Source organism: Achroia grisella, unplaced genomic scaffold, assembly GCF_030625045.1.
Source record: "Achroia grisella isolate CSIRO2021 unplaced genomic scaffold, CSIRO_AGI_Agris_v1 utg1086, whole genome shotgun sequence".
Lineage (NCBI taxonomy): Eukaryota > Metazoa > Arthropoda > Insecta > Lepidoptera > Pyralidae > Achroia > Achroia grisella.
In genome coordinates, this window is record NW_026712572.1 from 3,137,012 (window position 1) to 3,150,548 (window position 13,537).

The window sequence follows — 13,537 nt, forward strand, 5'->3', positions numbered from 1 at the left end:
TAGGTAACACTAGTGCAACTAACAATATAAAAAAGCTTACTATAAAATTGAAGAATTCGGTAACGACAATAATGTTTTTATAGAAAAACTTGAAATCCATAGCACTGACAATTACACTAATAATGAGTGCATAGTGATTTCTATGTTGATTATCGCATGCCTCTTACTTGTTTTACTGTAATTATTATATAAAAAAACATCTATTCAAAAGAGCAATACATAAGTTTCTTGCTCATTCTTCTTGTGATGAATCTGCATTCCGAATGAGTGGTAGAATCAAAATATGACTATTCAAAAGTGCTTGTAATGAGTTTATTTGAATAAAGATTATTTCTATTCTATTCTATTACAATGTTGAAATGTCCAAAATATATTTTGAGCATAATTAAATAAGTAACCCTGGCCAATTAACACAACGCCATCTAGTTCCACGGTAAGCAGAGCTGGTGTTAATGGGTACTAGACAACTGATATAAATACTTTCTTTTTTGTAAATACATAAATATAGAAAACACCCAGACCGATACAAACAATCATACTCATGAATACAAATGTTTGCACCGTGCGAGGAACTAACTTGCAACCATCGGAAGTAAAACGGTGTGCTAAACTGCCAGACAATCAATAATAATTAAACAATCAATAAATAATTAAAACAATCAATAACTAAACAAAACCTGGACTATAACAAATAGTGAACTTTGAAAATAGTGTTAAAATAAGATTTCAAATAATTGTATATGCAATGTAAGAATTCATAATGTAACAATACAACATAATGCAATGAAAACTGTGAAATTAGTAGTAGTGTAAGATTTATATAATTGTATATGCATATTGGTAAATGTAACTGGCTCCTAATAAAGATAGGTGACACTGCATGTTGTCAACTCACCCGGCCGGCCAGCGGTGGTTCTGGGCCAGACGGATAAGGTCTGCCTCGGTGCCACTGTTAGGCAAATTGTAACATCTCGGCTGGAGTTGTACAAAAGTGGAAATTAAATAAATATAATAATATTAAAGTAAATTAAAAAAGGCACGGACGAATATGTCTGTGGAAAATTGTATTTAAAAAAAACTGCTAGACCCCCGAGAACACCCAACTCCGTCAATATTAGAAAGAAAGAAAGAAAGAAAGAAAGAAAGAAAGAAAGAAAGAAAGAAAGAAAAATATTTTATTCAGTGCAATGTAAAACTATTAAATTATTAATTAAAACTATTAATATCGCAAAATAAATGACAATGTTGTAAATTAACCAACCGCTCATGCGCAGGTTATTGAGAGGTGTACTCTGTGATTAATGTAATAAAACCCATGTTTACAGGTGCATGCATAGTCACATAAAACAGTTCGTCATAGACTCGCCGCCGTGACCAGCCGTGACCAGCCGTGACCAATACGTACAACGTTATGAATTGTGATAAACATATCTACAACGCTACTTTTTTATGTAATCTATAGGTACATTTATAATATTGAAATAACTGATTTTTAGTACATGCATATGAATATAAATACGGTACATACACCAAAATAACATCTTTTACCAAATTTGTCTGTCTGTCTATCTGTTTGTTCCGGCTAATCTCTGAAATGACTGGAACGATTTTGACGGGACTTTTTTTGGCAGGCAGCCGATGTAATAAGGAATAACTTAGACTACTTTTATTTTAGAAAATAAAGTTAAATTCCACGCGGACAAAGTCGCGGGAATAGCTAGTTAGAAATAATCTTTATTCAAATAAACTCAACATAATTCACCTTTGAATAGTCTTTTTTTTTTACCACTCATTTGGAAAGAAGACTCATCACAAGCAGAACGAGAAAGGAACTTGCTTGTTTCGCGGGTTCGAATCCTCGCGCCGTGCAAACATTTTATTCATGAGTATGATTGTATGTATGTATTTACGAAAAAATCATCTAAGTATTCATATCAGTTGTCTAGTACCCATAACACAAGCTCTGCTTACCATGGGACTAGATAGCGCTGTATCAATTGTCCAGGGTTATTTATATTTATTTATTTATTACAGGGGCATATTCTGCCAACGATTCAGCGCTTCCTGCATAGTTACAGGAGCATATTCTGCCAGTGGTTCAGTGCCCCTGCATAGTTACAGGAGCATACTCTGCCAGTGGTTCAGTGGCCCCTGCATAGTTACAGGAGCATATTCTGCCAGTGTTCAGTGGCCCCTGAATAGTTACAGGAGCATATTCTGCCAGTGGTTCAGTGCCTCTACATAGTTACAGGAGCATATTCTGCCAGTGTTCAGTGCCCCCTGAATAGTTATAGGAGCATATTCTGCCAGTGTTCAGTGCCCCTGCATAGTTATAGGAGCATATTCTGCCAGTGTTCAGTGCCCCTTGCATAGTTACAGGAGCATATTCTGCCAGTGTTCAGTGGCCCCTGAATAGTTATAGGAGCATATTCTGCCAGTGTTCAGTGGCCCCTGAATAGTTACAGGAGCATATTCTGCCATAGTTACTGAATAGTTATAGGAGCATATTCTGCCAGTGTTCAGTGGCCCCTGAATAGTTACAGGAGCATATTCTGCCAGTGTTCAGTACCCCCTGAATAGTTATAGGAGCATATTTTGCAAGTGGTTCAGTGCCCCAAGTGGTTCAGTGTTCAGTGCCCCTGCATAGTTATAGGAGCATATTCTGCCAGTGTTCAGTGCCCCCTGCATAGTTACAGGAGCATATTCTGCCAGTGTTCAGTGCCCCCTGAATAGTTATAGGAGCATATTCTGCCAGTGATACAGTGCTTCCTGTATGGTTACAGGTACTCGTGTTGCAACAGTGGTCATGTCGTAACCGGCCTCGCTGGCGTCGGCGCTGTGATCACTTTCCACTACCATTATCGAGATCATTGAGCAAGCGCACTAAGAGAAAAAGGTCGTTAATTTATAAAAAAAAAAACTATGGGGTTTGGTCAAGGGCAAGGAAAGCGAATAAAAGTTAAATATAGACTGCCCGTTTTAACTTTACACGGGTTATATTTAAAATATTAATAGCTAGTAATGATATACTAGCGATACGCCCGGTTTTGCACGGTAATTACATCCCTAGTTTTGTGGTTCTGAATGATTTAATACATAACTTATAATAATTATATGTGCCTATAATTCCAATTACATATTTATTTTAATTTAATTATTGATTAATTAGAATGACATAAATACAAATAATATATAAAAATTTGCTCGTCTGTATGCAGGCTGAATACACTGGACATTATATTGAATTTTTTACTTTATTTTTCTAATAAAAAAATATTTTTTCCAAAATAAAAGTAGCTCAAGTTTCTCCTTATTACATCAGCTACCTGCCAAACAAAGTTCCGGCAAAGGCAGTCCCGCCATTTCAGAGATTAGGCCGAACAAACAGACCGACACAGACAAAAATTGTAAAAAATGTTATTTTAAGATTATTTATATTTCAGTGTTATTATATTAGAGTGATTCAAGAGAAAGGTTTATGAGAATAATCGGACAATCGGACCGTGCCTTCAGACTAGTCGTATCCGTCAGGCGGGAGTTGGCCTTTATACCGCGGGTTAGGAGTGCCATCTGCACTCACCCCCTATCGTCCGGTGAAGCTGCAAAATCCAACTACAGCCAACAGCATTAGAATAGTCCGAAAAAAAACTTTCTTTTTTATCTTACTTAACTTTCCAAACATGACTAATATTGGTGATATGGATTCCCAGTACAAATATTACAATATTTCAGGCCGACCATGACACATCTGTCACGTATGAATAGTAAATATTTAAATTCCTACGCGAGACGTGGACAAGTTTGAACAGTTCTAATTCGACGCGGTACCAGACAATTGGTCACCCTAGCTGTAAGACACGTGAAAGAAATATTTTCGATTTCTCTCAACTTGTTCACTTTGCTATTTGGCAGTTTGTATGCAAAATCATAAGAGACGATGCTTTCTGTATATATAAAGGTTAGCTGGTGGAGAATGGCATACGGCATTAAGTCTGCCTTTTTCTACAAATCATTATCATCTGCTTCTTCCTTATCCCATTTATTACAAGTCATCATCATCTGCTTCTTCCTTATTCCATTTATTCCAAGTCATTATCATCTGCTCCTTCCTTATCCCATTTATTACAAGTTATCACCATCTGCTTCTTCCTTATCCCATTTATTACAAGTCATCGTCATCTGCTTCTTTCTTATGCCATTTATTACAAGTCATCATCATCTGCTTCTTCCTTATCCCATTTATTACAAGTCATCATCATCTGCTTCTTCCTTATCCCATTTATTACAAGTCATCGTCATCTGCTTCTTTCTTATCATTTATATCGTAATATGCTTTCATTCATCTCTATTCGCAGTCATCTCGTTATTATTATTATTTTTTCTTTGGACAATTCATTACAGCGCCATCTCATCAGCTAAAGCTTGTGTTATGGGTACTAGACAACTGATACATATACATAGATATTTTTTTGTAAATACATACATATTATAAATAAAAACACACTGACCGATACAAACAATCATACTCATGAATACAAATGTCTGTGCCGCCGTGCGAGGAATCGAACTTGCGACCATCGGTCGTAAAGCGGTGTGCTAGACTGCTAGACCACGGAGGTTATCCATTTGCTTCCTTTCTCACCATATCACCTCTTGAATACAGTCCATCCATCTCTTTTTCGGTCTTTTGCCCATGCTTCATCCACATTCGTGTGTAACACCTTCCTTTGAATATTATCTTCACAAATGCACATGACATGCCCATACCACGACAGACGATTACTCTTCAACCTCTCCGACAAATGCCACTTTTTATTTTTTATACAAGTTATCATCATTGCCTTGCGTTTATCCCATTATTTGTGGTCGGCGCAGTACGTATATGCTCTCTATGTCGTCATATCTGAACATACTCTTCTTTTATTCACATCATCTTTCACACAATCCATCCATCTTTTCTTAGCGCGTCCCCTCCCTTTGCATCCATCCACATTCATATTATACACTTTCCATAAGACATGGTCCTCGTTCCTCCTCATAACATGCCCATTTTTTATACAAGTTATACTTATCATTAAAGAATAATAAAAAATTTGATAAAAAATGTAATTGAACAATGAACAATGTTTATTTAAAAGAGCAACACACAAGTTTCTTGACTTATGATGAGTCTGCGTTCCGAATGAGTGGTATAATAATAAAATTTATTCCAAAGTGTTTTTATTTAATAATAATATAAATTATATCACAGGAAAATTTTCAGTTAATAATAACCACACGCTATCTAGTCCAAAGCTAAGCAGAGCTTTTGTTATGGGTACTAGACAACTGATAAATAGTTAGTTTTTTTGTAAATACATACATGTACAAAACCTATACTGCAGGGGAGAAGTATTAGTAATGTGGACTGATGATCCCATTGCTAACAATGTAATGTCAGCTTGACCTCCACGCGGTTCCCCCTGGAAACCATCCTGATAATTTCCCGGTGAACTTACCTCGATGGGCTAACTGACCTGACTTCATGTTCACCTTATCATCCTCCACTGGTGCCCCGCCAGCGTAAACCGTTAGCGCAGGCGGATGCACCATTCCATTATCATCGACTAAAAAAATCGTACTCATGGATACAAATGTACCGTGCGAGGATTCGAACATGTAACTATTGGAAGTAAAGCGCTGTGTTAAACCGCTAGATCACCGCGGCCGTCCGTAAAAATGTAAGTCTTTGTTATTTATTTTAGCCAACAAGTTGTTTCTTTTCAGATCCTACTAATTTTATAAGTTGAGATTTTTATGTTTGTATTTTTTTTATAGTAACAGTCTGTGGTATACCTGTGGTCTATTTATTTCTTATCTGTATATTTGATAGTCGCTACGTCCAGTGTTATCGCTCTATGTGAACACAGACAGATAAACAGACATTATCTGTATCTTATTGTTACTACACACTATCATATTATTTCTAAATATTATTTTGTACTATCTGAAATTGAAATCTTAAATCTTAAAAAAAACCCCAAAGGTTGTATAACGCTGAGGATCATGTGGTAAACAACAACAATAGATTGGTGAGTTGACTAAATGAATTTACAAATATGTCTCTATTTCTATGTCGGAAGTCACCGTGACTGTTTTGTCAGCCTGCTCACCGGATAATGTGATTGTTTACAGTCCGCAATCCTCGTTTGTTAATTGCTAATAACAAAGTCTGTTAACTAAACCATTTGCTGGTAAATACAGTTAAGAGCTGTCTAGTCCCAAACTAAACAGATACTAATGCAATTTATATAAATATATAATACGTTATCTAAATATATATAACTCAAAGGTGACTGACGTAGTGATCTATCAACGCACAGCCCAAACCACTGGACAGATCGGGCTGAAATTTGGCATGCAGGTAGATGTTATGACTTAGACATCCGCTAAGAAAGGATTTTGATTAATTCTACCTCCAAGGGGATAAAATAGGGGTTGAAAGTTTGTATGAAACTTTGTCAATTTTAAACCGATCAGGCTGAGACTTTGCATGCATAAATCTACTATGACGTAGGCATCCCCTAAGAAAGGATTTTGATAAATTCCACCCCTAAGGGGATAAATTAACGCGAGCGAAGCCGCGGGCAAAAGCTAGTTCATATTATAAATGCGAAAGTTTGTATGTAAGGATGTTTGTTACTCATTCGACTGAAAAACTACTGAACGGATTTTGATGAAACTCTACAGTAATATAGATTATGCATCAGAATAACACATAGGCTATATTTTATATGGAAATTTAACGCGTATGAAACCGCGGGCACAGCTAGTATGTATATATTAGACGGCCTCGGTGGCCAAGCCGTTTGGCACACAAGCGTACCACTAAAGGCGGGTTCACTTCCTCGCACGATACATTTGCATTCATGAGTATCATATTTTGTTTTTTATTTTTTTTCGGACTACTCTAATGCTGTTGGCCGTAGCTGGCCTTTACAGCTTCACCGGACGTTAGGGGGCGAGTGCAGATGGCACTCCAAACCCGCGGAAGGACTTATGGAGCGGCTGAAGGCCAACTCCTGTCTGACGGATACGACTTTAGTCTGAAGGCCACAACCACTAGGGGTTCGAACCTCGGTTCAGGCCGTCGTAATTTCGATCCCCGTTTGAATTGAATTGGACGGGGGATCGATCGGAGGGGCGCCCGGGCGCGCGCAGGCGCCCGGTTGAATGCGCGATATTGTGTGTTTGAGGTCGTCGTCTTCGCCGGCGAGGACGGTGTCGTGTGTGTGTGTAAAAGTGTGGTCATATTTTGTATCGGTTTGAGTGTTTGGTATGTTATGTATATATTTACAAAAAAAAACGTTAATATATTAACTATCTGTAATAGTATTATTGGATTATGACTCCGTATAAAGAATAAATAAAATTAGAGAGTACACTATTTAATGAAAAGAAAATAATTAATGGAAAAAGAAGTAGAAATACGATTTCGACCTGGAAGAACGTCTTCCACACTCCGAACACCCCAAAGTAAGCAATGTAACACCAAACTTACTCACCTTTGCTCAGGAACGTCCCGATGTGTAGTACAGTTTAGTGGCCACGCACTCTACAGTGTATATTTTCATAAAAACAATTATATTATGTTAAATAAATCATTAAAACAAAATAATGTTTTATATAGTTAAAAATTCGGAGCGTCTTTTTTATTCCAGTTCATATTTATTTGTTTTTTTAATCTAAATTCCATATTTAAGTGGTCACATGTTTTTTTGTGTGACCAGTATTATCAGGTGCCCTTTGCTTCAGTAAGCAAACCGGTGATACAATCTGCTTAGACTAAGGAACTTCGGAATACGGAGCAAGTATATATTGTAGTTAATCTATACATATAAATAAAATTGGAGCGTCTGTTTGTAATATTGAAATAACCGTTTTTTACTTCATGCATATCAATATAAATACGGTACATACACCAAAATAACATTTTTTACCATTTTTGTCTGTCTGTCTGTTTGTTCCGTCTAATCTCTGAAATGGCTGAACCGATTTTGACGGGACTTTTATTGGCAGGTAGCTAATGTAATAAGGAGTAACTAAGGCTGCTTTTATTTTAGACAAATAAAGTTAAATTCCACGCGGACGAAGTCGCTGGAACAGTTAGTTTAGTAATCATTGTTGCACTAGCCGTGGTCATGAGCTGACTTGAGGAATAGCCAATACCAATGTCGATAGGTAAAAATGTCAATGTCGAAACGATGAGAGAGGTAAATATCTTTATTTACCATTAAATTATTCATGTTAAAACCCGTTTAACTATATTAAAATATTCTCTACTAAACACGAAAGTTTAAGAATAAGAATAAAAAACTACACCACTAGACCACTTAGACTGTCTATGGAATATTTTTTTTTATTTACAATTGTCTCTTACTATAATTTAAAAAGTATCACTTACATCTGGTTATTTTTTAATGTACAATTGTCTCTTACTATAGTTTAAAAAGTATCACTTAGATCAGGTTATTTTTTAATTTACAATTGTCTCTTACTATAGTTTAAAAAAGTATCACTTAGATCAGGTTATTTTTTAATTTACAATTGTCTCTTACTATAATTTAAAAAGTATCACTTAGATCAGGTTATTTTTTTATTTACAATTGTCTCTTACTATAATTTAAAAAGTATCACTTACATCTGGTTATTTTTTAATGTACAATTGTCTCTTGTTATAAATTTAAAACCAATTTACGTACTCATCAGGTCATACCAAGGTCGCCAATATCTTATCAAGTTTAACGGACAATCAACAACAAAACTATACTTTATTATTACGTTTATTTAAATTTATTATACTATTGTATACTTTGAATATTCATAAATTTATTCATGAATACTATGACGACCTTGGTGATCCAGCGATTCGACACCCGCACAAACATTTGTATTCATGATGTATTGGTTTGTATTGGTCCACGTGTTTTTAACCTAAACTAATATTATGAGGACGGAAGACTATATATATTTACTAGCTGTACACGCGATTTCGTCCGCGTGGAATTTAAATAAAAGAAATTTTCTAAAAAAAAAGTAGCCTAAGTTTCTACCTATTACATCATCTATCCGCCAATAAAAGTCCCGTCAAAATCGGTTCATCCACTTCAGAGATTAGACGGAACAAACAGACGGATAGACATACAAAATTTAAAAAAATGTTATTTTGGTGGTACATTCATAAGGATGTAGTAAAAAATGGTTATTTCAATATTACAAACAGACACTCCAATTTTATATGTGTGTAGATTGTTTGAATGATTGCTATTCATGGTTTAATAAACTCGTTGCCTGCACCTATTGAACTTCGGATTTCCTTGTTCAACAATAACAACAGATATGAACCTAGAACCGCGTGTATATCAAGAAACTGGTTTCCAACCAGAGTAGCGGTAGTCACGATCGGGCTGCGTGTGCAAAGATTATGATGCATTTTGAACACAATCCTCGACGACCTCGGTGATCTAGCGGTTTAGCACACCGCTGTACTACCGATGGTCGCGGGTTCGATTCCTCGCACGGTACAAACATTTGTATCCATGAGTATGATTGTATCTGGATGTTTTCTATGTACGAGTATATTATGTATTTACAAAAAAAAGTATTTATATAACCGTGGACAATTAATACAGCGCCATCTAGTCCCACGGTAAGCAGAGCTTGTGTTATGGGTACTAGACTACTTAGATAATTTTCTTTGAAAATACATACGTAATATACATAGAAAAGATCCAGACCGATACAAACAATCATACTCGTGAATATAAATGTTTGTGCCGTGCGAGGTATCGAATCCACGACCATAAGAAGTAAGACGGTAGGCTAAACCATTAAACCACCGAGGCTGTCAAGGTGATGCTGTCCAAGCTTACGGTTGACGGTTACCATTGCTATTTTTTATCAGCTTAATAACAAAATCGGTTACATCATCATCATCATCATCTGCTTCTTCCTTATCCCATTTATTTGTGGTCGGCGTAATATGTTTTTCTCTTCCATTCATCTCTGTTCGCAGTCATCTCGTTATTTACTTCCTTTCTTACCATATCATCTTTTACACAGTCCATCCATCTCTTTTTCGGCCTTCCTCTGCCCTTATAACCATCCACATTCATATGTAACACCCTTCTTAGGATACGATCTTCATTCCTACGCATTACATGCCCATATCACGACAGACTATTATAGAAATAGAAATAGAAATAATCCTTTGAATAGTAACACTTTTTCAGTCTACCGCTCATTCGGAATGCAGACTCATCACGAGAATAATGGACAAAAAACTTGTGTGTTATTTTTTATATATTATATATTATAAATATTGTTTTAATTAGATTTACATTAACAAGTATTAGGCATGCGACAATCAACATAGAAACCGCTACGCACTTAATCTCTGTTCAATCAGATAACATTTTTTCTTATAGCGGTTTTAATTTATATGGCAATATCAATGTTTGCCAATGGATCAGAATAGAATAGAATAGAATAGAAAATCATTTATTCAAATAAACTTACATTGAAGAACTTTTGAATAGTCATAACATTTTTTTTTAATCTACCGCTCATTCGGAATGCTGTCTCATCACAAGAAGAACAAGCAAGAAACTTGTGTGTTGCTCTTTTAAATAATTTATTCTTACTTACAATTTAAGTTTAAGTGTGTGAATACAAACCACCGATTAGCACTAATTCAATGAAATAATAAAATAGAAAAAACATTCAATATACAACAACTCAGATCAGTATATATGTATATATATATATATACGTCCGACCGAGTATCCGATACACGCTTTTACCAGTTTTTGACAAATTAGCAACCTATTGCAAACCATAAAAACAATTTTGAAATGCTAAACACAGACCTCCATATTTGGTGTCAGACAGTTTAATCGTTGAACTGGTTTTGCAAGATTAGAGTAAATATGCAGTTTAAATTATCACAACATAGTGAATCAAATACTGTTACTTGTGAATGTTCTTATTTTACACTAGCAGTTTCCGCGACTTCGTCCGCGTGAAATTTATCTTTATTTTTCTAAAATAAAAGTAGCCTAAGTTACTCCTTATTACATCAGCTATCTGCCAAAAACAAGTCCCGTCAAAATCGGTCCAGCCATTTCAGAGATTAACCGGAACAAACAGACAGACAAAAATTGTAAAAAATGTTATTTTGGTGTATGTACCGTATTTATATTCATATGCATGTAGTAAAAAACGGTTATTTCAATATTACAAACAGACACTCCAATTTTATTTATATCTCCATCATCCAATTTTATTATAACATTTAGGGGGATAAAAAATAGATGTTGGCCGATTCTCAGACCTACTCAATACGCTCACAAAATTTCATGAGAATCGGTCAAGCCGCTTCGGAGGAGTATGGGAACGAAAACTGTGACACGAGAATTTTATATATAAGATAGATGACTAGTCCCTCACTCAAACTTAGTAATTGTCTACCTTTTATCAATGAAAACAAGCCGAAGTCGCGTGTAAAAGCTAGTAGAGAATAAATAGTAACCAATTGTTAAATTGGTATGGTTGTAGATTTAGATGCAATGATTGCCGACAATCCGACAGTAAGCTGGTTATTGTTTTAAATTAATGTAAATGGTACAATTGGCGCGGGCTTCTCTCCATACAGCCATAACACGTTTATTTATTTACTAGCTGTACCCCTGATTTCGCCCGCATAAAATGTAACCTTGACAAAATAATGAAAAAATATTTAATAGTAAGATTACTAAATATTTTTTTAATTATTTAGTAGAAAATCAAGTCAAATAAAGTTTAATCGTTCTATATTAAAAAATGTCAATTTCCATAGAGAATTCCATACAACTCAATCAACAGACTAAAAAAGTATCGGGTTTCTAGCTTTAAAAATGACGACTCTTGCATACAACCTTTCATCTCTTCTATCAATTCTTTTTCTTTATTTATATTTAATCATCATCATTGCCTTGCCTTTATCCCATTATTTGGGGTCGGCGCAGTATGTTATTCTCTTCCACTGCTCTCTATCGGTCGTCATATCTGAGCATACTCTTCTTTTATTCATATCATCTTTCACACAATCCATTTATTCAACAGATTAAAAAATAAATTTCAAGTTAGTAGCTTTAAAAATGACAATACTTCCATACAACCATTCAACTCTCCTTTCAACCCCTTACAACCCATTTTTCTTTATCTACATTTAATCAGTAGCCCAAAATATATCAGGCTTTCAATAGAATATAATAGAAAATCCTTTATTCAAATAAACTTAATTTAAGCACTTTTGAATATTTATAAAAAAATTTTTATCTACAGCTCATTCGGAAAGCTGTATCGTAAAATGACGATTCCTCCATACAACCCTGTATTTTCTCTTTCAACCCCTTACAACCCTTTTTTCTTTATTTATATTTAATCAGTAGCCTAAAATATATCAGGCTTTCAATAGAATAGAATAGAAAATCATTTATTCAAATAAACTTAATTTAAGCACTTTAGAATAGTCATAAGAATTTTTTACTTTATCTACAGCTCATTCGGAAAACTGTATCGTAAAAATGACGATTCCTCTATACAACCCTGCATTTTCTCTTTCAACCCCTTACAACCCTTTTTTCTTTATTTATATTTAATCAGTAGCCTAAAATATATCAGGCTTTAAATAGAATAGAATAGAAAATCATTTATTCAAATAAACTTAATTTAAGCACTTTAGAATAGTCATAAGAATTTTTTATTTTATCTACAGCTCATTCGGAAAACTGTATCGTAAAAATTACGATTCCTCCATACAACCCTGTATTTTCTCTTTCAACCCCTTACAACCCTTTTTTCTTTATTTATATTTAATCAGTAGCCTAAAATATATCAGGCTTTAAATAGAATAGAATAGAAAATCATTTATTCAAATAAACTTAATTTAAGCACTTTAGAATAGTCATAAGAATTTTTTATTTTATCTACAGCTCATTCGGAAAACTGTATCGTAAAAATTACGATTCCTCCATACAACCCTGTATTTTCTCTTTCAACCCCTTACAACCCTTTTTCTTTATTTATATTTAATCAACATACTAATAAATAGTTTCAAGTTTCCGGTTTTTAAAATGATGATACAACCTTGCATCTCCCTTTTTAATCCCTTACAACCCTTATTTCGCATTAAAAAGTACCCTATGTCCTTTCTCAGGGTCTAGACTGTATCTGTACCAAATTTAGTAGTTTTGGTGTGACAGAGAGACACACAGACAGACAGATAGAGTTACTTTCGCATTTGTAATATTAGTAACGATTTAAGAGACGTTTAAGATATAAAAAAATACATATAATTAAGGTATAAAATAAAACATAAAACTAGGAAAATCACGTGATCTTACCCCAAGTTGTCCTAGTTCAGTTTATTATTTTTACTCATCATAATTAACCTACTGAAAATTCTATAATAAAATTTGACGTCAATATAGTAGTAGCTGTGGTAGTAAAGGCTCAA

At 34.7% G+C, this 13,537-nt stretch overlaps 1 protein-coding gene across 3 annotated transcripts in view; it reads right to left on the reverse strand.

Moving 5' to 3' along the window:
* Positions 1 to 13,537, reverse strand: part of LOC131843263 (high affinity copper uptake protein 1-like) — a 53,982-nt gene that overhangs the window by 20,796 nt on the left and 19,649 nt on the right. The gene's annotated exons all lie outside the window — the stretch shown is intronic.